Source organism: Mixophyes fleayi, chromosome 11, assembly GCF_038048845.1.
Source record: "Mixophyes fleayi isolate aMixFle1 chromosome 11, aMixFle1.hap1, whole genome shotgun sequence".
Classification (NCBI taxonomy): domain Eukaryota; kingdom Metazoa; phylum Chordata; class Amphibia; order Anura; family Limnodynastidae; genus Mixophyes; species Mixophyes fleayi.
The window spans coordinates 67,900,727-67,927,323 of NC_134412.1; the positions used below are offsets into that span (position 1 = coordinate 67,900,727).

A 26,597-nucleotide genomic window follows, 5' to 3' on the forward strand; every position below is an offset into this window, starting at 1 on the left:
CAGAAGCAGCGTGACTCTGTATTTTTTCATCATCATCATCATCATTTATTTATATAGCGCCACTATTTCCACAGCGCTGTACAGAGAACTCAATCACATCAGTCCCTGCCCCATTGGGACACAGACTAGGGTCAATTTGTTATCAGCCAATTAACCTACCAGTATGTTTTTGGAGTGTGGGAGGAAACTGGAGCACCCGGAGGAAACCCATGCAAACACGGGGAGAACATACAAACTCCTCACAGATAAGGTCATGGTCGGGAATTGAACTCATGACCCCAGTGCTAACCACTTAGCCAACGTAAGCCTTTGTTAAGTGGGTGCTGAACAAACTGCTTAACACTAGGTATTGGGTTGACCATATTTAATATTTATTTGGTTTAATTCTGTTTTTTATGGAATTTAAGGTGTAGGAATATAAATGGAGAGTAGTTAAAAGGGCACACATTTGTCTCTGGACCCTCTAATATGATAACAGGTAGAGCATGCATGTATTTTATTCCCGTACATGTAGATTACTGCGTGCTGGGATGGGGGGTGGAGGTTTCTCGAATTGCTTGTATTTTGTGTACAAAATGCATTTCTGAATCGGAGCACTTGTAAAGTTGTATTTTTTGTGCTTAAAACCAATGAATACCTGCAAAAAACAAGTGATTCAAAATTCTCACATCAGCTCTAGACGTAAACCTTGTGGGCGGTCATCATAGTAATGCACACAGAGCTGTGCTGAATTACATCTCAGTCCCTGTTGCACGTGTTTGGGTGAGAACGCCGGCTTCTGTGGACATACTTCAAAAAACACACCACAACCCTTGATGTGGCGCTTCAGAAAATACAAAAAAAAAAAAGAAAAGAAAAGAATAATAAAAATAAAAATAGTCAAAAAATCAAGCTGCTGCAAAAAAATAATGTGGCTACAAACCATCTGCCTAAATCCAATAACCAATATCCAATGGACATATCCTGCTAGAATTTATCCTTATTCAGCGCTTATATATTACCAAGTCTGGATGTTCTGGCGGTCAGGTTGGTCCCTGGATATCATTTGATACATTTGATACAATATACTTTTTAGTTCAGAATCTGGAGATCTAACCATTTTGTTTTGAACATAACAATGATTGTGTTCAGCTCTAATATTACATTTAGATCAATATTCCATCTATTGAAAATCTATGGTTTCCAGTGTGCTATACCTTTATAAGATTGGTTGAATGCTTGCTCAGAGCGCATTAGTAATATCTGTGTTTTAGTGGTTTATTATATATATATATATATATATATATATATATATATATATATATATATATATATGTTTTTACACGTTTTGAATTTTTTATGATTAAAAAATATTTTTCATTACCGCAGCCTATCTATCTGATTTGGTACAACATACATTATTGCATATTAGTTTTTTGGGAGTCATACATTTTTGGGGTTAGTAGAACCCTTGTATATTAGTGTGTTTTTTGCACCAGCCTATCAAGCGCAGGGTGTTATCTTGTTGAATTATTTCATATGACATACTTGCTTACTCCCCCGGAATGTCCAGGAGACTTCTGAATTTTATGGAGCAGGTACCCTCCCAGATTATGGAGGAGGCGAGACTTAATGATGCAAATCGCATCAGGGGTTTGGCTACAGTGATACATTTGCGTCACCTCCCCCCTCCCAAACATCTCTCTTCTGGGATCTCTCATGCCATATGACTTTTCTTTAATAAAGCACATATATTTGGGGTCCCTGCAATCATCGTAAATAACAAAATACATTTTGCTATATAGTTATGCAGTATCACTATGATGAAATCATATTTTTGGCCTTATTTCCTCAAATAATAAAAAATGTAACGTATATGTATTAAAATATGTAACTATAGGAAATTCTGATCTGTTCCCAAACAAGCCCCGTATCACATTCAGTTGGGTAAACTAAGAAATAAGAGAAATTGTCAGTGAAAATGTTAATTAGTGAACAAAGGCATGGTTGGTTATTTATACTGAGGTAAACCATCTCAAAGTGTTTGATGGCTTCAAAACAAATATTATTTTTGTATTATTATTTATTGATTTGTTTAGCTATATTTTTATTTAACAAGACTTCTCTGGGATTTCTATCTAGCTGTATTTACAATGTTGGCCACTGGAAGGCAGTATTGTAACATTGAAGAGACTAACAGGAGTGTGAAAATACACTTGTTATGGTACTGTGAGGAGCAGAAACAGTGGCTCCACTAACACCAATTCATTAAAAAGCTTTAGCAGAAATACCGGTTTTAAATTCTCAATACGGTTTAAGAATTTTTAAGGAAGCAGTGCAATACATTCTCCCACAGGTCACAGCTTCACCTTCAGTGTTTAAATCAGTACAAATGTACTGTGTACATAATACATTACTTTTAAAAGAATATAATTATTCCTCACTCATTATGGTAATTTCGTTAACCAGTCACAAGCTTGGAGAAGATTCCCCTCCTGTCCTATGCAGGTTGGGACTCATCAGTACTCATGGGAAGAATGTCTCTGGATGTCATTGTATACAAATGAGGCAGCCACTCTAACAAAGCTATGTGCATCTAGCTGTAACCTATTGTACAGAGATTTGTCTAGCTGGAGCTGCTCAGCAGGGAAGTAATTTGCTAATTCTTCTCTGTTCACACAATGCTTTGTTTCTTCCCAGAAAAGGATGTTACCTTGTAACATTCTGTACAGTCATTAAAGTTCTAGCAAAAGAGACCCAGTCCTTAAATCAGCTCAGTCTAGTAAGCCGGGGAAAAATGGGGAGAGCAGCCCGATCACAATTCACATAATCAGGAGATCAGTGCATGGATACTATGTTGACAAATGATTTGTGGAGCCAAATCGCCAAACGACTGTGGTAATTGTCAAATGACCAGATTGTCAGAGCTATACAAATTGTGGTCTGCAAATGATTATATACACAAGCGTTGACTAAACATCCAGTTTACAATGGCGAGACTTAAGAAAGCGCTGTCATTCCTCATTATTAAACAAGGGCTGGTGAAGGTCAGAGAATTATATGCACCATAGGAACACTGAGGCAGGAAATAAACAAAATACAGTATAAACCCAACAATGGGATTAAAACTATCCGTGTGCATTCAGATGGGGTTGGAATGATTTCATAACTTCAGGGTATATATATATATATATATATATATATATATATATATATATATATATATATATAATTGTATTTATTGCTTCTTTTTCACTGTGCAGTCTTCCCCCAGCTATTGTTGAACTATGTTTACCAGGATGCAATGAAAACTTCACCTACTGAAGAGTGCACTGAATAATAGATCATAACAAGATGTTTTAAAGGAGGTTATCTACCTACCATACACACATAAATATATAAATAAAAATATGCCACATGTAATTATTTATATATATATATATATATATATATATATATATATATGTTGTAGCCAAATAGTATCTTCATAAAACTTGCCATCGTAAACATTCTTGTGCATAATTAAGTGTCTGGATCATACGGTACTGAACTGTTCTCCTCTGATGTCACAGAGGATTTCTCAGTGACATTAGAAACTGTAGAAAATCTACTAATTTTCATTACAGGATAAGGTTGAGCACATGAGATCAGTGGCACTGAAATCTTCAGGCACAGAACTGGCCAACAGCTACAGCAGTGGTGTATCTACCATGTGTGAAGTGTGTGCAGTGCACAGGGGCCCATGAGTCAGTGGGGCCCCTGAGTCAGTGGGGCCCCTGAGTCAGTGGGGCCCCTGAGTCAGTGGGGCCCGTGAGTCAGTGGGGCCTGTGAGCCAGTGGGGCCCCTGAGTCAGTGGGGCCCATGAGTCAGTGGGGCCCATGAGTCAGTGGGGCCCCTGGCCAGCCACTTGAGTTACGGCAATGTCTTTGTGTTTCCTGTCCTCTACCTGACGCTTCCTTCACCTCACACACAGTCCCTGCTACAGATCATGTGATGCAGCAACTCCCAGGCACTCACTTACTGCGCTTCTGTTGCCGTGGTGACCTTGTCACTGAGCAGCGCGCTGTGTAACAGTGACGGGGAGCTGCTGCATTGGTGCAGGGACTCTAGGCCGTCTACTGTTTATCTAAGAGAAGGGGGAGGGGTACCATTCATTGTTTATTAGTTATTTTGTGGTTTGATAATATTGTGCACAATTGTATTATATGCTAAACAAGTCCATACAAACATAAAGTACACTGCAACTCTTAGCATTACCTCACTAAGTAAGATAAATAACGTCAACTACTATTGAACAACAAAATCAGTTTATAAAAAATATATATAGATTTTGACAGTGTTGACTGTGAATTCGTTTTTGATTGTTGTTTTTCTTCATTATGTGATAATAGAATAAAAACTTACTTTGTTTATTACACAAGCAAATTGCCAGGTGCATGTCTCATATGCACTCCCGACTCCCCCCCTCCTGACATGTGTTTCCTCACTATTCCCCCCCTTGTCACACATGAATACCTCCCAACTGCCATGATTGTGGCAGGACAGTCCCTATCTGAGGGGACTGTCCCACTATCCCAAATTAAGTGACTTGTGTTCCAATTTGGGGACAATTGAGAAATACACTATATGGACAAACGTATTTGGCCACACCAGTTAATTATTGAATTGAGACGTTTCAATTAGACCCGTTGCCAGAGGTGTATAAAATCAAACACCTTGTCATGCAGTCTCCATTTGCAAACATTTGTGATACAAAATGGATCGTTTTGAAGAGCTCAGTGACTTCAAGAGTGGTACTGTGATAGGATGCCACCTTTGCAATAAGACGGTTCATGAAATTTCATCCCTGCTGGATATTCCACGGTCAATATATCATGATCTATATTATTAGAAAGTGGAAGCGTTTATGAACAACAGCAACTCAGCCACGAAGCGGAAGACCATGTAAAATCACAAAGCATGGTGCGTAAAAGGCGAAAACGCTCTGTTGATTCCATAGCTGAAGAGTTCCGACCTTCCACTGGCATTAATGTAAGCACAGAAACTGTGCAGCAGGAGCTTAATGGAATGGGTTTCCTTGGCCTGTACACTGTCTTAATGGTTAGCATTTCTGCCTCACAGCACTGGGGTCATGAGTTCGATTCCCAACCATGGCCTTATCTGTGTGGAGTTTGTATGTTCTCCACGTGTTTGTGTGGGATTCCTCCAGGTGCTCCGGTTTCCTCCCACAATCCAAAAATATACTGGAAGGTTAACTGGCTGCTATCAAAATTAACCTTAGTCTGTGTGTGTGTGTGTTAGGGAATTTAGACTGTAAGCTCTATTGGGGCAGGGGACTCATGCGAGTTCTCTGTACAGCGCTGCGGAATTAGTGGCGCTATGTAAATAAATGATGATGATGACAATGACAGTTCTAATTGTTCTTTTGCTGTAGTTGGCAGCAATGTAGAGTTGTTCTGCAGTGGAGGGGAAGGGCATTGGAGGCAGCCTTGACATTCAGAAGATCTAGGCGTGCAAACGGGATCATGGGCAAACCCCAAACTTGCCACTGCCACGCTCCCTAATGTGCCGTGTCCACAACCCCAAAGTGACACGGTCACACACCATTTTTGGAGGGACGTATCCATGTCCTAATTTGGTAAACTCAAATGTTGGGAGGTGTGCATTTCTCTCTTTTTAACAGACATAGCAACTAGACAAATACATTAAAGATGCACCATGGTTCATGTATGAATGACCACATTCATTTTGCAAGCGATGACGGATGTTATGCTCTTCTGTTTCCTTCGTTCCAGTTAACAGTAGAACTCTATACTCGCAGACTGTAGCAGCATTCTGATATTTCCAAGAGGTTGACACTTCCTCAGATACGCAAAAAGTGATAAGTTATAAACAAAATTAAAAATGAACTGTATATATGTAGTCAAAACCAGCTATATTTTATGGCTAAACAGCAGGCGCCATCATTTTTACAATGAGGTACGCAGAGGTGTGATGAACGTAATTGGTTTGTTAATGTCCTCTTGAAGCATTTCCTAAATACGTCTTGTTTGCCTCTGTTTTCTTCACTGCAGATTTTATACCATCAAGGCAGAGTTGTTTATTTGTGGTTCCTTTTGGATACAGCAAACTGTTCAATGGGTACAAGTGTACAGACCAGAGACAATTACTTTTCCCTGTGTTGAATGCAACTGCCTAGATCATAATATGTTGTTTTCTTGTGTGTGAAAAACACAGAATGAAGCCTGCAGTATAAAGCAATATATTTAGTAAAAAATGTCAGGTGGCCACACACATACCAACACAGTAAAGCAATGTTGCTTGAATGTGGATCTAGAAATATCATTTATTAGCATAGAAATATTATTTTCCTAGCATTCAAACCACCGGTGCATGTATATTATCAAGGATTAGTGGGATAGACACCTGTAAGTGTTTTATTGCATCTGGCACAGAGAAGCAATTATAGGTGTGTATGCAAGTGCCAAATAGAAGATATACTGTTTTCACTGGAATGATAGGAAGCTTATATAACCGAACTGCTAATTATTTATCCCCATCACATTTTTGACAGGTGTAGCTATAAAGCTTAAGCTGCGTTATGAAAAAAAAATACAGTGGACAGAAAAGGCCTGAGGTGGTTCATAGAGCACAAGTAAAATGCACAAGCTCTGAATCTCTATGTGAGTCGTTCTAAGCACCTCTGCGTTGCTCCCTTGTAAAACCACAAAGTTCCTGTCTCTCTTTCTCTCTAGAAGTCCAAGCAAAACACTGTCATCTTCAAAATTCGACCAAGAGATTCTGAAGCAGTGCAAGGACACACTGAAGATGTCATATTAAAAAGAGAGAAAACTTGAAGCCTTGTCATTTTCTAACCTTGTCAGTTGCGAACGAGTTCAATTGAAAAAGTGTAATAGCTGATTTTAAATGCACAGATAATCTACTTTCTAATACTTTCCGTACCGACGCCGTTTTTCACTCCGACGGCTTATATGAAAAGGTTAGCGGTATGTATTAAACTCTAAAATACAAAACCTCCATTGAGGTATTTATTTCAGTTGATTTGCTGAGAAACTATTTCAAATGGTGCATGTACCGTTTTATTTGACGACAGAAGGTAATTTGGAATATAATTAAGTTGTTTAAGAAATGAGTCACTGACTGGTGGGGGTCTCTCAATTGTGCTTTCCCAGGTTTTTTGTTCAGCCACCTCTAGAATATAATGTGTGGGTGTCACACCACGTGCTACACACTATTCTCCCGAGAGGAGCTTTGACAATTAATCTAATTACCATCCTTCTCAGTATTACAACATTTTACAGACAGCGTTTTAACTGATATATTGTTACAGATTAAAAGATGTCATTTGCAAGATGTTTAATTCACAGTTTACATGTTTAAGACCATTTGGTTACAGTTACATCATCAAATAACTAAAGAATGGAAAGCTTTACACCGCAGCCCTGTATCAACTAGCAAAGGCAACGTTTAAATAGATGAACACAGACCAGGATTTGAAAGGTGGGCAACACACTGCTTTTGTAGATTTGTTATAACAAGCCCTCTTAGGGAAGGTTTGCCAAGATAAAAAAGGAAGTCCGCAGTGTTTTACCTGATGTTGCACTGGCACAAAAGGCATCTGAGTAGACAACTTAATTGCAGGTTGTGCTGTGAAGTTTACTATGAGAATAGAGCAAATGCAGGTGCAACGATGCTAAATACAGTAATTTAAGATGCACCATTTACCCATACACTCTGCTGGTTTAATCAGCAGTGTAATGTTACAAATACATCACAATATGAGACAGATAAATGGTATTGTATTTAACATTATATTGATCCACTCTGACGTTTGCATGTGTAACCTATGGTAATAGTACATGATCCTTTAGCCCAAGGCTACTGCTTGAGACATACTATGTGCTATTTACCAACAACCTGAGGTGAACATACAGAAAAGCACTGGAGAAGTGATCTCTTGTGAGAAAGGCTTTATTGCCTCCCCCTTCTATCTCCTAACTATATACTGTATGGGATAGATGGTAGATCAAGGCATAAATAGACAGACATGGTAAACAGACAGTCATCTAAATCAATATAGAAACAAATCATTAAACACATACATAGAAATATAGATGGATCAATAGACTGTCAGACATATTTTCTGGCAGTATATAATATTTAGAGAACAGTATGCACTATATGTTGGGTCTACATGTAAATAATTTGAGGGGATCATTGGTGGCTTTAGTTTCCGCACCGTGGGCCTGATTCATTAAGGAAAGCAAAAAATTGAGCAAGTTTTCTCCTGGACAAAACCATGTTACAATGCAAGGGGTGCAAATTGGTTTATTATTTTGCACATAGTTAAATATAGGCTGTTTTTTCATGTAGCACACAAATACTTGATAGCTTTATTTTTACACTGACATTTGAAGTTGATCTAGGACAAGCCCTACCCAAATTATAAATCTGTCCCCACATTTTAAAAGTATCACCTCCTTCAATACAACATGGTTTTGCCCAGGTGAAAAGATACTCATTTTTTTTTGCTTTACTTTCCTTAATCAGGCTCTATATGTTATTGATAATTCTACTATCTCACACAATACCCATATCCCTCTTCTTCAAGGATTCGCTTAACAAAATAATATTTGGTATATAAGCTATATCTACTCAGTTAAATAGAACCTTATTGGTCACTTAGATGGCCAACTTATTTGGTCCCTTTCTAAGGAAGCCACATATTGTGTCCTTTATAGAAAAGGTTTGTTGTTAGCGCTCTATCGGCACTGGTACACACAATTACAGGGACCCACTGAAGCCTACAGCCTCTCCGGTCATTAAAGACCACTAGTGTTGGAGTATATAAAAAATGGCAACTAAATGCCACTTACAAATATAAACCTCATATTCGTTGGTGGTCTGGTGAAATAGAGTCTTTTCATGTTGCTTCCATTGCCCTGATATTTTGCCATCATTTTATTATTATTTTACTGAAACAGTTTCTAAAAACTTCGCACACGAACCCCCATAAGTCATATTATTGTCCTACAGACTTGCATCAAATACAAGGAGCCAAATTATTCACTAAACTTGACCTCTGGGAATATATAATTATTAATCTAGAGAGCCGAATCAAAGATGGTCTTTAGCACTAGAAATGGACAAATTGAATATTTCATAGTTGTCTTCCAGGATTTCATAAATTATACTTGTATTGAATTCTTAGGTTGTTTTATGGTATTATGTCTCCATCATATACTGATTTTCTCTCCATTATTGCAAGATCAGTGCAATTATGTCTGGTCAGTTTTATCCAAGTTAAGTAAATATTCATTGTATACTAAATTCTAAAAATTCACTTTTGAAGGCATAAAAGTTCTGTTCTTCTAATCATCATCATCACCATTTATTTATATAGTGCCACTAATTCCGCAGCGATGTACAAGAACTCACTCACATCAGTCCCTGCCCCATTGGGGTTTACAGTCTAAATTCCCTAACACACACACACAGACAGACTAGGGTCAATTTGTTAGCAGCCAATTAACCTACTAGTATGTTTTTGGAGTGTGGGAGGAAACCGGAGCACCCGGAGGAAACCCACGCAAACACGGGGAGAACATACAAACTCCTTACAGATAAGCCATGGTCGGAAATTGAACTCATGGCCCCAGTGCTGTAAGGCAGAAGTGCTAACCACTATGCCACCGTGCTGCCCCTAATGATGATGATATAACACAGTACATGGACCCTGGGAAGGTTCAGGCCTTAATTAATTAAAGAGACATCTCATGAGCGGTGGCGGTTTTTAGAGATTTAAACATGCTTTATTTTTGTGCATGCGATCCTGACACCCATCACCACTCCATGGTGAGATTGATGGCATTGCAAAAGGTGCTAGACTGGATGGTTTTCTCTCAGTTTTAGGGTACTCCGGGGAAAAAATCCTCCCTCTGCCTTATTCTCTAGAAAATGTCCTCCTGCAGAAATTATAATATACAGTAGTTAACAGAGAATTGGTATAGGTTCAATGGGAGTTTGATTAGAGCGTGCCTTGCACCTAATCAGTGTTTCTACCAATCACAAAAGTTTGCGATTACATTGAGCCCGCTAAAAGGTTGAATCTAACACAGACTCAGTGATAACAATTCCTATAGACCATACTTGCCAACTTTGGCAAGCTAAGATCCAGGAGATCAGGGAGGAGGTGGGCGTGTGTGGGGCGGGGTTCCGAGAATCACATCCCTTGGCCCCGCCACCTAATGACATCACACTTTTAAAGCCTATTACAGCAGGGGGCGGTCCATTACGATGCGTGACTTGCGTCCTAAGTCCCACCCCCCGCGACTTAAATAATGAGGGGACAATAAATTGGAAGGATGCCCTGCTCTCCCGGGAGTTGTTGATATTCTATTTGGTTGTTTGAATAAGGAAAGCACATATCTATATCTTTCTTTTTCTGTAGTATAATTAATAATCTACTGCTTACAATAACACACATTAATTCAAATAGGTACATGTATCAATGTGAAAAAATGGCATAATTACAAATATGTAAGGGTATATCAGGATGGGTGTGTTGACTTCTCAGAGTAGGGGCACACAACACAGAAGTGACGGAATAAACAAATGTGGATCAATTCCTTTGATTTTTACACATGAAATTGTTATGGAAGCATTTCTTTGTTCCTTAATCTGAAAGAAGGTTTCACTTTCATATAGAGGAACCTGTGTTCTTTATTCATAAATCTCTAGATATTTGCCTTCAAATGTACAAGCTTGTTCAATAAAGGGAGCTGATTTTAACTTGTGTTTAAATCCATCTGAAACATAGGAAAAAGGCAAATAAATCATTTGAGAAAAGGAATATTGACAACTTGGAGAAGGAGGGAAAGAGATTGATTTGCTGCCAAACTACACTGCAAAAGGCTGCACTCTCTACATATATAGATGATGCAGATGTTTATTGAAGGCTATATACAACTCAATGCAAATCTGTTCTCATAGCAACATTACAGCTATCTCTTGGGTACCAAGAAGAGGACTGAGAGGTGAAATACAACCTTTTATATCCGGTAGAATACTTTTTCTTGCAGCGTTTTATGAAATACTCACTGAGTTACGAAAAAAAAATATGTAAATGCCAACTCCAGCCACAATGAAAATATCACAAATAAACACTATTTCCAATACTCTATCTGCAGGATCATTAGTTAATAATTTACATTTCAATGTACATTTTGTCCTCTTCCAAGAGGGCTGCAATTCCTGGCTGAACTACTTTGTAGACATTTACAGTATTTTGCCAGCAATATCTTGGAAATCACTTTACATACCTAACACTGAAGAGAGCATTTATGAACAAGAAAGGGAGGCACAAGTATGGTAGGATGTAGGCAAATGAGAGTAATTACAAAAATGCCTGGGTGACTATGCTGTTTTTAAAAATACAATCACAATAAATAACAATAGTATATAGCACTTTGATTGGGAACCCTAAGCTGGGAGTGAAAATAGATAAGTAAATGGTGTTCAATTACATGATCCCTTTAAATGCAACACTATTTTATTTTACAGTTTACGAACCTGATAAAAATAATAATACAATAATCCAATGAAAGTGACATGGTGCTTAAGGTACATCTTTACTTTTCTGCTGTGATAAGCACTGCAGCACTAGGGTACATTGTTAATTTGTTATATAAAGGTGCCCATACATGATTGTGACATCCAGTCGGGTCATTTTAGATCCTCAAATTACAATGTGTGTGAGCCCAGACCAATGCCAGTTCCATTCTAAATCAGATGTCAATTTAGAGCTAACGGAAAATACAATCGGACATCACCGTGATCAAAACTGTAAGTACAGTTATTGCTGACCACACCCACTGACCCCCGTGGGATCCAGGCTTCCCACCTAAGCACCTGATCTGTCAAATTTGGAAACAGATGTAAATGGGCTCATTTGCGTCTTTTCTCTTTAATGATTTTGTTATGCATTTACAGACTGTGGTAAGCGTTCCATTGTATTACACTCCCCAACTCTGCTTAAGAGGGTAAAGACATATCACTGGTATATATTGACAATAAAGGAACCAAACGATTTTGCCCAGAAAAAAACAAACAAATGTATTCCTATGCTATTACAGAGCCTTGGTGAAAGAGTATCTATCCCATACTTGCCTACTTTCGGCAAGTGTAGTCCGGGAGAGGAGCGTGACTAGAGGATGGGCTGGGCCAAACGCGTCATTTTGGCCCCGGCCCCGCAACTGAAATGTTGTTTTGTCGCGGGTTGCGGGGTCAAAATGATGCGACTCACACCGCGAATCGCGTCATTTAGGCTTGGCAGTTGCGGGATGCGGGAGACTTGCCTGCTCTCCCAGGAGTCTGTGAGACCAACCCGAATTTTGGGAGTCTCCCGGACATTCCGGGAGAGTTGGCAAATATGATCTATCCCCAATTTATTAAGCACTATGTAAACATGCTAGTGACTCATGTATGTGCAGTGTTTAGTTTCTGCTTCTGACTACACTGATTGGCATTGGGGAAAATTAAACAGAGGTGTTGTGTCTGTGCTAACAAAAGTGTGACGTGCTCAATCACTGGGCTGGGACTGGAAAAGACCTGTGGTATCCAGTGCTTGTGAAGATACCACACAGTTAAAGACTTGCACTGCTGAACTGGTCTCTGAGAGAAACACACAAAGTTCTTCAGAAGAAAGTTGGATGAATAGCCATAAGTGAATGTGAAAGAGGCTGTAATGGAAGAAGTGAATCACACTATCACATAATGAGGCATATTCAATTAGGGCCGGTGATCGCGATTAAGCCACATTACAGTACCGCACCGAAATCCACGGTGTTGCGGTAACAGTAGCTGTGCAGCCGCGAGCAATCGCGATCGCCGGACCCAATTGAATATGCCCCAATAAGTGCAAATGTGCAAAACCACTAAGGGCCCGATTCATCAACCTCCAAAGAGGTTAATATAGAAGCATTAGTTAGTAACAAGGTCCCAGCCTCCAGTCCCCATAGCTGTCTATGAGGACTGTGATTATCCACTATTTATCAAGCTCTAAAATGTGGATCTTGACCCCCACAGCTAATGCCGTCTGTAAAGTAAAGTGATTACTATAAGCTGTGCAGTGTAGCCGGGACGGGCTCCTATAAGAGCTGCTGTCTGGCTGTACAATGTTAATAAATAAGCACATTATATAATTTCTTATCAATTCCATAAGAAATGATAACTAACCTGAGGAAAATACAATGGGTCATAAATAGACCCGTAAATGGATACATGTATGTTACATGTCAACAGACATGTGCTCCACCATTGCCATAACAGGATCAGTTGATGTCTTTGGAATACAGCATTTGTATCTACAGTGTTTGTCACTACTGACTTCTAGTGGTCTGCGCTGTCTTTAAAAAAATACTGGTAAATTGAGTGCACAATGACAGAATAAATATAATGCTATCTGAAGCCTTATTCACAGAATGTCATTTGTAAGGCTCTTCATACTCTGTAGCTAGTGTGATACAAAGCAATATCTCTACTTTAATGCACAAATCCCAAGTACACTGAGGAAATCAACAAATAAATCAATGAGCTCTTTGATGGCATAAAAGTGTATGGAGTGGTATAAGCAGTTAGCAACATGGTTTCCAACTATAGCCTAATGTCAGTGCACTGAATGGAAATCGATGCTCCGAGCTGAAATTCTGGTTTTTCATTGACAGTAATCTATTGTGCATCTGGTAGATTAAAGGTGTTGTGCATTAAGCAGGCTTAAATGTAACTTTTTAAAAGGCTTATCATCAGAAGCAAATCATGGCAATATCAAAGATGCCCTCTGTTGCGTCACAGTTGTGTAGCTTTAAGTACAATGTATCATTCCAGACACCTTTGGTCACACACTTCCTATTGTCCAGAATAGTTTTAACATAATTGATAACTGTATCACCCTTTGTTACTCTAGAAATGATGTTTAGTGTTAGGCTAGGTGCAGAATGGACGGATGATTGCAAGAAAAACCTCCAATCAGCCGACATCCGACCGTTTGGTATCGCGTGAGTGTGTATAGTAACGCGATGATCTATAGTCGCCCCAAAGTGCCGATCATCAATTCATTTAGTTGGTCGCATTGTTTAATATTTTCCGACCAATCACTGACCGATCATGTAGTGTGTATGCACTCAAGCTCACGATCTCCTTGGAATTTGTGGATAGCTATAACAAGGCGGATTTTAATGAGTGTAACAAAAATGAATAAATTAATGAATATTGTGCTGTCATTCTCTGAAGACTAGATGACCAGATTAAGGACCAGATGAAGAGCACAGATCTGAAGGTAAATCGTGTCAGTATGTATGCATGAATCGCCAGACCGATCAGACTTTCAGTTGTAGGTACAATCGTTTGAGAAAACACGTTGGTTGGAAAATTCTTCAGTGTGTACCTAGCCTAAATGTATCACCCTTTGTAGCTCTAGAAATGATGTTCAGTGTTAGTGGGGTACATATGTAGTAAATGCACAACAAGGGAAAATAAAGATACATACAGGGTAGGAGTATTTGGCTAGATTGTTCCATAGGAATGATCTTTGGTGCTGTTATTCAATTTTTGCACAGAGACATCCTTAAGATTACAAGTCAACTCAACACAATAAAGTGTTTACCAAAAAAAGGTAAAGTATGATGGAGTATTTACTTCCCGTCCATCACATACAGCTTATAAAAACATAGCATGGCCTTCTGTGCAGATTTAGACTTAGGCAGAAGCCAATACCAGTTTTAAAGGACATGGGACCTCATTTAGAGTCGGACGCAAAGTCTGTTTAAGAAGTGCAAGAGTGGGAATGTGCCGCAGCTTGGTAGGGTATTACAAGTGGCAAGCAACCCCAGTTACATCCCACTCTTAATACCCTATCGAGCTGCGAGCAATTCCTGCAGCTAGCTATCCGTGTTCCTCCTATTCTCTTTTAGTGAGTCGCAAGCTGTCGCAAGTGTTAATAGCGTCCAAGATGCAGGCGGATTTTTTAATTTTTGAACAAGCGTGGTAGTGTTTTTTTGCTGGATGCGCCTAAAACGGACTTTGCGTCCGACTCTAAATGAGGTCCATGATGTTTTAACTTATTGAGTGTTTTTGGCACATCTTAGATGTCATTTAGTCATCAACATTAATGTAGGACATTGAACAAAAACAATGCGTCAATGTCTAAACATTTCTGTTACCTAGGGGACTGCAAGCTAGTCAATCATACTCATAAAGTGTTAGGCTTCTGTGCACAGCCTTTTCTCCCTTTACATTCCCATTCAACAGTGGCCCAAATGAAGAAAAGTACTACCCTCTTTGGGAATTAAAAATATGCCTGCTCTCTGAAAAGAAACATATGTGGCATATAGCATACCAAAGAGATGCCATTGTGCATAAGGACTTCAGTAATGCTATGTATGTCATTTAGCTCAATCATAGAGAATTATAAATATATGCTAATGCCCAATGCTGGGTTTAACTTTATTATTCATAGCACATTCAAGGAATTATTTTTATATGTGCATGAACACAAGATTAAGCTACACCATTGTGCTAGCTGCTCTTTCTAATTTTGTGGAACCTGGGTGTAAACTAGCAGACTGCTCTCTCTTACAGTGCCTCACTGCTTTGCCAAGAGGGAAACTCATTGTTCTCTCCATATATTAAGCTGGCAGCTCTGAGAGGAAATGGACGCAGGAGCTCCGATACAGCCACTTTAGTGAGATATGACGATTGCTAGGTAAACCATCTGTGTTAGGAATATGCACTGCTTTTGGTGTACTGTAGATTTGGCTTCATAAAAAGCAGTTATAGGCAATCAGGTGAGGTCATAAAATATAAGAAATGAGCAATCTGTGCAATACAGATATCCGAACCTACCAATGAGTCAGTCGCTGCAACTATAAAGTCAGGGCAGTGACTAATGTACAGTATTCAAAAATGCAATTGAGGCAATGAATACAGAAAAATAAAGCTCACTGTTTTACTTTTTTTAAAAACCATTAATGGAAAAAGGATATAAACATTTTACTTTCTCTATAAAATGATCCCAAGCCCTATTTTGCCTATCCCTCTGGGAAGTATGAGGATATAAACACGCCAGTAACGTTTGGGAGGGCTGACTTTCTCTAACTTCTTCTAACTTAACCGTTTACAAAATACAAGGTGTACAAAATAATATAAAACTATTACATGAACCTGATGGAGAATTGTTTACTGTGTGTGGCTAAAAAGTGGCAGCGATCTTCTGGCTAGAAGCAATTCTTATTCTTCTCAGCAGATGCACTAAAGGTAAGGTAGGGGAGTGTAATGTTTAATGTGTTCAGGCTGATGTTAATCTGATGTTAATCTGGGCGACACATGCTGGCGTTAATCTGGGCGACACATGCTGGTGTTACTCTGGGAGACACATGCTGGCGTTACTCTGGGCGACACATGCTGGCGTTACTCTAGGCGACACATGATGGCGTTACTCTGGGCGACACATGATGGCGTTACTCTGGGCGACACATGCTGGCGTTACTCTGGGCGACCCATGCGGGTGCTAATCTGGGCGACACATGTTGGTGCTAATCTGGGCGACACATGCTGGTGTTACTCTGGGCGACACATGCTTAGACTTAGGCAGAAGCAAATACCAGTTTTAAAGGACATGGGACCTCATTTAGAGTCGGACGCAAAGTCTGTTTAAGAAGTGCAAGAGTGGGAATGTGCCGCAGCTTGGTAGGGTATTACAAGTGGCAAGCAACCCCAGTTACATCCCACTCTTAATACCCTATTGAGCTGCGAGCAATTCCTGCAGCTAGCTAACGCTTGCGCCACCTAATTCCTACCACACAGCTTTAGCCCTGTTTTGATGTGTGTTGCGTCTGCGCCTCACTGCGACTAGGATGTATTTACATGATCACGCCTTCACAAATCCGTGTTCCTCCTATTCTCTTTTAGTGAGTCGCAAGCTGTCGCAAGTTTTAATAGCGTCCAAGATGCAGGCGGATTTTTTGATTTTTGAACAAGCGTGGTAGTGTTTTTTTGCTGGATGCGCCTAAAACGGACTTTGCGTCCGACTCTAAATGAGGTCCATGATGTTTTAACTTATTGAGTGTTTTTGGCACATCTTAGCTGTCATTTAGTCATCAACATTAATGTAGGACATTGAACAGAAACAATGCGTCAATGTCTAATCATTTCTGTTACCTAGGGGACTGCAAGCTAGTCAATCATACTCATAAAGTGTTAGGCTTCTGTGCACAGCCTTTTCTCCCTTTACATTCCCATTCAACAGTGGCCCAAATGAAGAAAAGTACTACCCTCTTTGGGAATTAAAAATATGCCTGCTCTCTGAAAAGAAACATATGTGGCATATAGCATACCAAAGAGATGCCATTGTGCATAAGGACTTCAGTAATGCTATGTATGTCATTTAGCTCAATCATAGAGAATTATAAATATATGCTAATGCCCAATGCTGGGTTTAACTTTATTATTCATAGCACATTCAAGGAATTATTTTTATATGTGCATGAACACAAGATTAAGCTACACCATTGTGCTAGCTGCTCTTTCTAATTTTGTGGAACCTGGGTGTAAACTAGCAGACTGCTCTCTCTTACAGTGCCTCACTGCTTTGCCAAGAGGGAAACTCATTGTTCTCTCCATATATTAAGCTGGCAGCTCTGAGAGGAAATGGACGCAGGAGCTCCGATACAGCCACTTTAGTGAGATATGACGATTGCTAGGTAAACCATCTGTGTTAGGAATATGCACTGCTTTTGGTGTACTGTAGATTTGGTTTCATAAAAAGCAGTTATAGGCAATCAGGTGAGGTCATAAAATATAAGAAATGAGCAATCTGTGCAATACAGATATCCGAACCTACCAATGAGTCAGTCGCTGCAACTATAAAGTCAGGGCAGTGACTAATGTACAGTATTCAAAAATGCAATTGAGGCAATGAATACAGAAAAATAAAGCTCACTGTTTTACTTTTTTAAAAAACCATTAATGGAAAAAGGATATAAACATTTTACTTTCTCTATAAAATGATCCCAAGCCCTATTTTGCCTATCCCTCTGGTAAGTATGAGGATATAAACACGTCAGTAATGTTTGGGAGGGCTGACTTTCTCTAACTTCTTCTAACTTAACCGTTTACAAAATACAAGGTGTACAAAATAATATAAAACTATTACATGAACCTGATGGAGAATTGTTTACTGTGTGTGGCTAAAAAGTGGCAGCGATCTTCTGGCTAAAAGCAATTCTTATTCTTCTCAGCAGATGCTCTAAAGGTAAGGTAGGGGAGTGTAATGTTTAATGTGTTCAGGCTGATGTTAATCTGGGCAACACATGCTGGTGTTACTCTGGGAGACACATGCTGGCGTTACTCTGGGCGACACATGATGGCGTTACTCTGGGCGACACATGCTGGCGTTAATCTGGGCGACACATGCTGGCGTTACTCTGGGCGACCCATGCGGGTGCTAATCTGGGCGACACAAGCTGGCGCTACTCTGGGCGACACATGCTGGCGTTACTCTGGGCGACACATGATGGCGTTACTCTGGGCGACCCATGTGGGTGCTAATCTGGGCGACACATGCTGGCGCTACTCTGGGCGACACATGATGGCGTTACTCTGGGCGACACATGATGGCGTTACTCTGGACGACACATGATGGTGTTACTCTGGGCGACACATGATGGCGTTACTCTGGGAGACACATGCTGGTGTTACTCTGGGAGACACATGCTGGCGTTACTCTGGGCGACACATGATGGCGTTACTCTGGGCGACACATGCTGGCGTTACTCTGGGCGACACATGCTGGCGTTACTCTGGGCGACACATGCGGGTGCTAATCTGGGCGACACATGCTGGCGTTACTCTGGGAGACACATGCTGGCGTTAATCTGGGCGACACATGCTGGCGTTACTCTGGGCGACCCATGCGGGTGCTAATCTGGGCGACACAAGCTGGCGCTACTCTGGGCGACACATGATGGCGTTACTCTGGGCGACCCATGTGGGTGCTAATCTGGGCGACACATGCTGGCGCTACTCTGGGCGACACATGATGGCGTTACTCTGGGCGACACATGATGGCGTTACTCTGGACGACACATGATGGTGTTACTCTGGGCGACACATGATGGCGTTACTCTGGGCGACCCATGCGGGTGCTACTCTGGGCGACACATGCTGGCGTTACTCTGGGCGACACATGCTGGCGTTACACTGGGCGACACATGCTGGCGTTACTCTGGGCGACACATGCTGGCGTTACTCCAGGAAGGTATAAGCTGGTGTTACATTGTAAGTGTGTATTATAACTTGTTGCTCACACGTTGGGTATAATTTGCTGGTTAATTGGGTTGTATGATATTTTAAGTAATTACATGCTGGTCATTTTACATGATGATGCCAAGAAATGTAAACATAACTTGCACATTTTGATTTACAAAATAAGGCTGGGTACACACCACAGAAAATTTCTCCCAATGCGACATCTTTAACGATTTTACCAACTGGACAAAAAAAGTCCCGATCAGCAGCCGATTCATGTGTACACACTAAACACGTTTTACATGATTGACCTTCAGATCTGTGCTCTTCATCTGTCATAACCATCAACGTAAAATATGGTGACTCTGCACACTCCATAGAGATCTATGGACACTGCCAATAGTGAGTGCACACACACTGCAGAATTGGAACGACATTGTTCAATCGATGAACAACATTTTTAATCAGTTTAAAAATTTAATGTTATGATACCATGGGCTTTTGAACAATAATCATTCATCGTTGCAGTATACATACTAATGTGATATTAGGCCAACTGGTCACTCATCGTCTGATTGACCTGATAACCGGCTGAAAACACTGTAGTGTGTACCCAGCCTAACTAGCTACTAACTTTTAGCAACGGCTTCTAACCTTTACAGGAGATTGTCCAGGCAAGGCTAATACAGGCACAAGTAGAACAGATTTATCAGTAAGTTTACAGCATGGTGGATAAATGGGTAATGTTGTAACCCAGTTACAACTTTTTTATATCTATGAACTCCACAAAATAGGATATTTTACATATATTATGTCTATTGGCTAATAATATTTTTTAACTTTTGTAAAATGCACAGAAAATAATAATTAATATAGTCTAAAGGCCAAAAATACCTTTACAAGGAACGCAATGACTGCTCAACAAATGACCCTTCTAACTTTAGACCTAACAATGTTGACATTTAACCATAGTTGCCTACTCTCCCGGAGTTTCAGGGAGACTCCCAAATTTCTGGGAGTCTTGCTGGACTCCTGGGAGAGCAAGGCAACCTCCCCGTTCCTAAATACCTCTATATTAAAGTGGGGGGGGGGGCTTATGACTGCAATTTTGTGCCATTGTGGCCCCGTCCCTACGGTGATTGGATAGAAACTGTGATGGACATTTAGGGGGCTGACCAAATGATGGGACCTGCCGGGCTCCACCCGCAACACGCCCACTTCTCCCTGATCTCCCCCACCACCTCTTGCCAAAGTTGGCAAGTATGCATTTAACAGGGGAAGGGGGGGGGGGGAATGCACATTTGAAGAGTTTTCACAGATTTATTTTTAAAACATGAAACGGACTGTAGAATATTTCCATTGGGCAGTGTTTGAAGGCCAAGTACATAATGTCTGTAAGTCAAGTAAGGGGTAAAACAGTTCTTCTAGGGCTGATACATTAGTTTATTAATAAAAATATTTTTAAAAAATGCTATTTATGCAAACGAGAACGACACATAGCCGAACAATTAGAAATATGTGCTTTTCTTGTTCATCATCCAAGTAATCAATGCAATTAGCAATCCGGGGATTCTACCCAAGTCTAAAACTTGCCAGTAATGAGCATACCAACTATTATAGATAGCTGCCATCATTATACTAAGTTCATCTGAATGTTGAACATTACAACTCAAGTGTTCCCAACCCAGAAACTATTAAAAGGACACAAACCTCAGACATGTTGTTTTTAAATGTGCCTAGCACATGGGATTGTATACGCTATATATAGTTTTGAATTATTCCCTCTGTGCCGTCTATGAACAAAGAGTCATGACTGATGCCTGGTCTGCTCGCTGCCACATTTATGGACCAAGCCCGAGTGATGCCACACTACTGCATTGTGAGAAGATTAATATACCTCAATCAGACTGACAGCAAGGGGTAAATGTATGAAGCTGAGAGATTTCCAGCGGGTTTGAAAAGTGGAGATGTTGTCTAGAGCAACCAATCAGATTCTAGCTGTCATTTTGTAGAATGTACTAAATAAATAATAGCTAGAATCTGATTGGTTTTTCAAACCCGACAGAAAACTCTCAGCTTGATACATTTACCCCCAGGACTCTTGGAGAACTTAAATAAGCAGACTTAAATCCACTAGCATAGAAACAAAGGGGCAGAAATATCAGTACATTTTTTTTGTCACTTAGCGGCACAATTGATCTACTAATTATATATATATTTATAAATATATATAAGCATATATACAAACACATACATACATCATACTCACCAACTTTTGAAATTTGTTTTCTGGGAGCCTGCCGGGGGAGGTGGTTGTGATGGGGGGCTGGGCTCCAAAAATCGCGTCATTTTGGACCCGCCCCAGTGACGTAATGACGCAAACGTGTCATTGTACAGCAGGGGCGGCGTTTTGGATCTAATTCTGCCCACTTCACTAGGAAGTGGGCAGATGCGGGAGACTGCCACACTCTCCTAGGAGTCCGGGAGACTCTCACAAAATGCGGGAGTTGGCAAGTATGACATACATACATACATCATACATACACTATTTAAAAAAAATGAAAGCATAATTAAAATCCTTTAAACAATGAAGAAGTGCTTTATTCAAATAAATATTTTTTTAACGATTTATTTCCATCTCAGGAAGGCGGTAACACAACAACTATGGGAAAGCTAATACCAGCTGTAACACCTGCAGAAAAACCTTTTCGCCGTCCATAGGGCTTTTCATCCTTTGATAAATATGCCCCAAAGTACTATAGCACAAATGTTTTTACACAGACATCCCTTAATAAAGGAAATATATAAATATTAAAGACAAGATTTTGGTCTCCATTTTGAAATGCTGCTAATACATGTGTAAGGCTGACAGTGCATGAATTAGATTTGCATCCCTGCTGTTCCACCGATTCCCCATTCAGCTTGCCTGCAGCTTCAAACTACTGTCAGTCTGCTGTCTGGGGAAGGTTGATAGTCTGCCCTTCATGACAGATTCTCCAGTTGTCACAGAACGCTGTAACAGAGCACTTCCTAGAAATATAATGAGATCTGTGTGGGAAGAACATTTTGTTTTCCTGCTATAACCTATAAAATGTATAAAAACAATGTACTCGCTTAAAGATTCTCGACATTTCTGAGAAGAGCATAATGAACCCAAACCCTGTGTTCCATCAGATGTTTTTAAAGTGTGATTGATGAGGCTAGAGCTGGAGAAAACTATTTTTGCTCTATATGTCATTATCTCTAAATGTCATTATATAGACAGCATGTTCAATAGACACACAATAAAGAGGGACTTTCCAATGTAACGGGTGTCTCTAAAGTAACTAGTTGCTTCTTGTGTGTCACTGCTAATATTTCTGATAAGGGATTCCAAGTCTAGATTCCCTTTCTGGGCAAGCTGCAGAAGCTACTGAACATTCTATCATTGCTGCGTACAGTAAAATGATTTATATGTTTTCAATTGATCATCTAAAGAAGTGTTAGCTAACCTGTGACACTCCAGGTGTTTTTGAAACTACAAGTCCCAGCAAACCCTTCCAGCAATAAGCTGCTATATATTGGCAAAGCATGCTGGGAGTTGTAGTTTCACAACACCTGGAGTGTCACAGGTTAGCTAACACTGATCTAAAGTGAACTTATCCTAGAGCAGTAATGATGGCCCACAGGCTGAAATCATGCTTCCCAACTGTCCCAATTTATCGGGGACAGTCCCTATTTCAGGGTTCTGTTCCATTGTCCTGATCAGGATAGCTGGAAGGTTGGGTGGCATGTCCCATTCCAATCTGCTATGAATAGTAGTGCAGCGATAAATGGGTGCTGTTCGCACCTGTAACTGGTGCACATAGCATTCAAAGGGTGCTTTAGGGGAGGGGATACACGTTCAGAAACGCTGGGCCCGCTCTCCGAGTGAACAAGGCCATGACTTTTTGACACATGGCCGCACCCCCCTTTTGGGTGCACATGCTGTCCAGATTCCCCGACTTAAAATGTTGTGAGGCAAACAATAAAAATTCCAGTGATTTTGCAGCCCCTAGCCTCCATGAGAGTCTTGACATTCCTATGAGAGGCATGTTGGTGTCAGTAGCTGAGGGGGAGTACTGACATTGAATTGCTATTTGGAGGTTTCTGGGGTACCTCTTTGGTAAGTTAGCTCTCAATTTAAAAACACATATGTATGGCCCAAATATATGGGACTCTCATTGTTTAGAGTAGGACCACCCTATTAGCAAAATCACCGTGGAGTGGTGGGTGGCTTCAACATACATTTGCAAATGTGTGCAACTGAGACTTTTGTATTTTTATCTACAGTAGAAATAGCAGATCTGTTGCTGGCTATAGCAGTGTGCTGGGGGAATTTGTCTGTGTTTTTTCCTTTTAGGATAACCCCACCCTTTCATGCACCTGTTATAGCTTATAAATTGATTTGAGCAACTTCCAGTTCTTTATTCCTATGAAAACCCCAGACAACGGTGTCCTTAGGAGATACAATACTGACCAAAGAACTAAACAAATTCTAGATTGGTACCTTGTAAATGATGAATCAATTATTAAATATCGGCCGGTATTTGTAAACCTGGTAGTAAACTGGCCTCAAAATACACACACACACACACACACACACACACACACACACACACACGTGCAAAAAGGAATGGGCGAAATTGTCCAAAGATAGGTGTGCCAAGCTTGTGGCATCATATTCAAAAAGGCTTGAGGCTGTAATTGCTGCCAATGGTGCATCAACAAAATATTGAGCAAAGGCTGTAAATACTTATGTACATGTAATTTCTTAGTTTTTTATTTTTAATAAATTAGCAAAAATCTCGAAAAAACTTTTTTCACGTTGTCATTATGTGGTATTGTCTGTAGAATTTTGAGGATCAAAATGAATTTATTCCATTGTGGAATAAGGCTGTAACATAACAAAATGTGGAAAAAGTGAAGCGCTGTGAATACTTTCCGGATGCACTGTGTGTATAATATATATATATATATATATATATATATATATATATATATATATATATATATATATATATATATATATATATTTCATTCTTTAAATACAAGGCTGAAAAAAAAGAAACAATATCAATTCAATGCAACACTAAACACTCAAGTGCGATACTACTGATGTTGAGAAGACGCCTAAGTACCCAAAAGGGTTAAGATTCTTTAACTACAGCAGCAAAGAACAGCTGCATAAAATATTCAGCTCTAATGCTTCCTTCATAACTGGCTCAGCTTAACTCAGGGTGATTAATCAATTATTTACTTAGGGTAGACCATTTTTCTGTCATATAAATTACATTTAATACCAATCCATTACTCTCCATTATGCAAGTGCAGTTATGGCTTCCAGGTTTGGTGGTGACAGCCATTAATATAAATATATGTGTATATGAAAAACATAAGGTACCTCAGACACATACATACACAGCTTTTGTTCCTCTTCCCTGGCAAATTACATGGTGTGGAAAAACACATTCTATTCTGTCAATCACAACACAGTAACAGTGCATATATTCTAAATTGGTCAAATCATCTGCTGCTAATCAAGCTGCAAACATTGTACATTTCTCCAACCATTTGCTGCAGGAAGCTGTAGGCATGCAATAAACTGCTTTATGCACTAGCGGCTGCAAACATTCCTAACGGGGTAAACCATTTTATGCAAGAGAGGCCATGAACGTTCTAAGTGGGATGAACCATTTTGTACAAGAGACGCTGCAAACATCCTAAATAGGTCAATGTTTTGCTGCCAGCAGGCTGAAGATTTTCTATGTGGCTCAAACCATTTCCTCCTGAACTGGATTCAGCTTTTATAATTGGGTGACACAAATGATGATTTTCACATGTAAATGTAAATCTTCGTCACGTTATTTTTATAACAAATATTTTTATAAAGCAAATATTGTAGCCATGTTCAAAGCAGCTATGTCCTGAATGCAGGATTTGGTTTGGGTTTGTCAAAATCCTTAAGAATAGAACAATTGACCCAAATCCTGACTTACCTGTAATTTCAGTGTATGGTATACATAATTTTTGATCCAGTTGCTAAAACTAAAGAATAAAAAAAAATAGGCTCCTATTGCTGAATGTGATTTGACAGTTTTGTGCACATTTGGGTTAGTAAAATCTTTTGTATTTGGATTCAGTGTTCGGACAATATATTTATACACATACATGAACACATTTATGTTGCACATTTACATAAAGTGCTCCTTCGTTATATCACACCATTTATAACGCCTTTCTCACCATCACGTATCTTTTCTGCACAAATGTGCATTAAAATGTATTAATTCCATCATATGTTTATGTCACCCACTTTATAACATCAATTTTGTTATGTTTTTTTAACACACACACACACACACACACACACACACATATGTATATATACACATACACACTTTGATATTCATCCTGTTGTATTTCCTATCCTTACAAGAAAGCCAGTCATTGTAGCCTTCCAGACTTTTAAAGCTATATTGTCACCAGCCCCTGTAGCTTTGCAGAGGTGAATTAAAGTGTACCCATTAACTGCACACAATGGGGGCAGCCATTGTTGGACTTAACCAATATTAAGACTAATAATTCAATAGGAATTGCCTCAGTGATGTCACTAGATGTTAATGAGTTAATAGGCTGCATTTTCATGAATAAGAAAATAGCAGCTTCCACTGGGGGTTATTTTTATGAACCGCACCTGATGTGTACTGCAAATGGGTGTCTGGATGGTGCACCCATAGTACATTTTCCCAAAATACTGCCTTATTTATGGTTTAGATTGATCATGAGAGGGGGGTGATTTGGAGACTGTCTTTAGTATATGTGCAAATTATGGGTGTATTTTTAGCTTTTTGGGGAACAAAGTGCTCCTAGAAATGTCCTGGTGATGTTTTGGAGGGGAGGATTACATACAGTACCAACAGTGTCCTGGAGGTAGTCAGGACAATGTCAGCTTTGCGGCAGCGTGTGTACAAGAAGGGGCATGGTAGTGCCACATTGCGGGCATGCCTGGTGCTTCCTGCCTGCTCTGGATGGTGACGTGGACATGCCTCCCAGAAGTCTGTATAAATGTGATGAATTGCAGGACCTTTCAAACTGGGCCTGTTTCGCCTAAAACAGGACAGCTGGGAGGTATGGGATTATGTAAATCTACCTGAGGCTAGACTTCTTCAGTAGCCATCTCTCTCTTTCTCTACCGCCCTTCTCTCCCTCTGGGCAGTTGCTTATTTGGATGTTATAATAACACAGCTTTGGGGTTGTGTAGAATGAATGGCCTA

At 39.9% G+C, this 26,597-nt stretch overlaps 1 protein-coding gene across 7 annotated transcripts in view; it reads right to left on the reverse strand.

Moving 5' to 3' along the window:
* The window catches only part of NCAM1 (neural cell adhesion molecule 1), a 268,171-nt gene that overhangs the window by 110,157 nt on the left and 131,417 nt on the right, over positions 1–26,597 (reverse strand). The window lies entirely within an intron of this gene.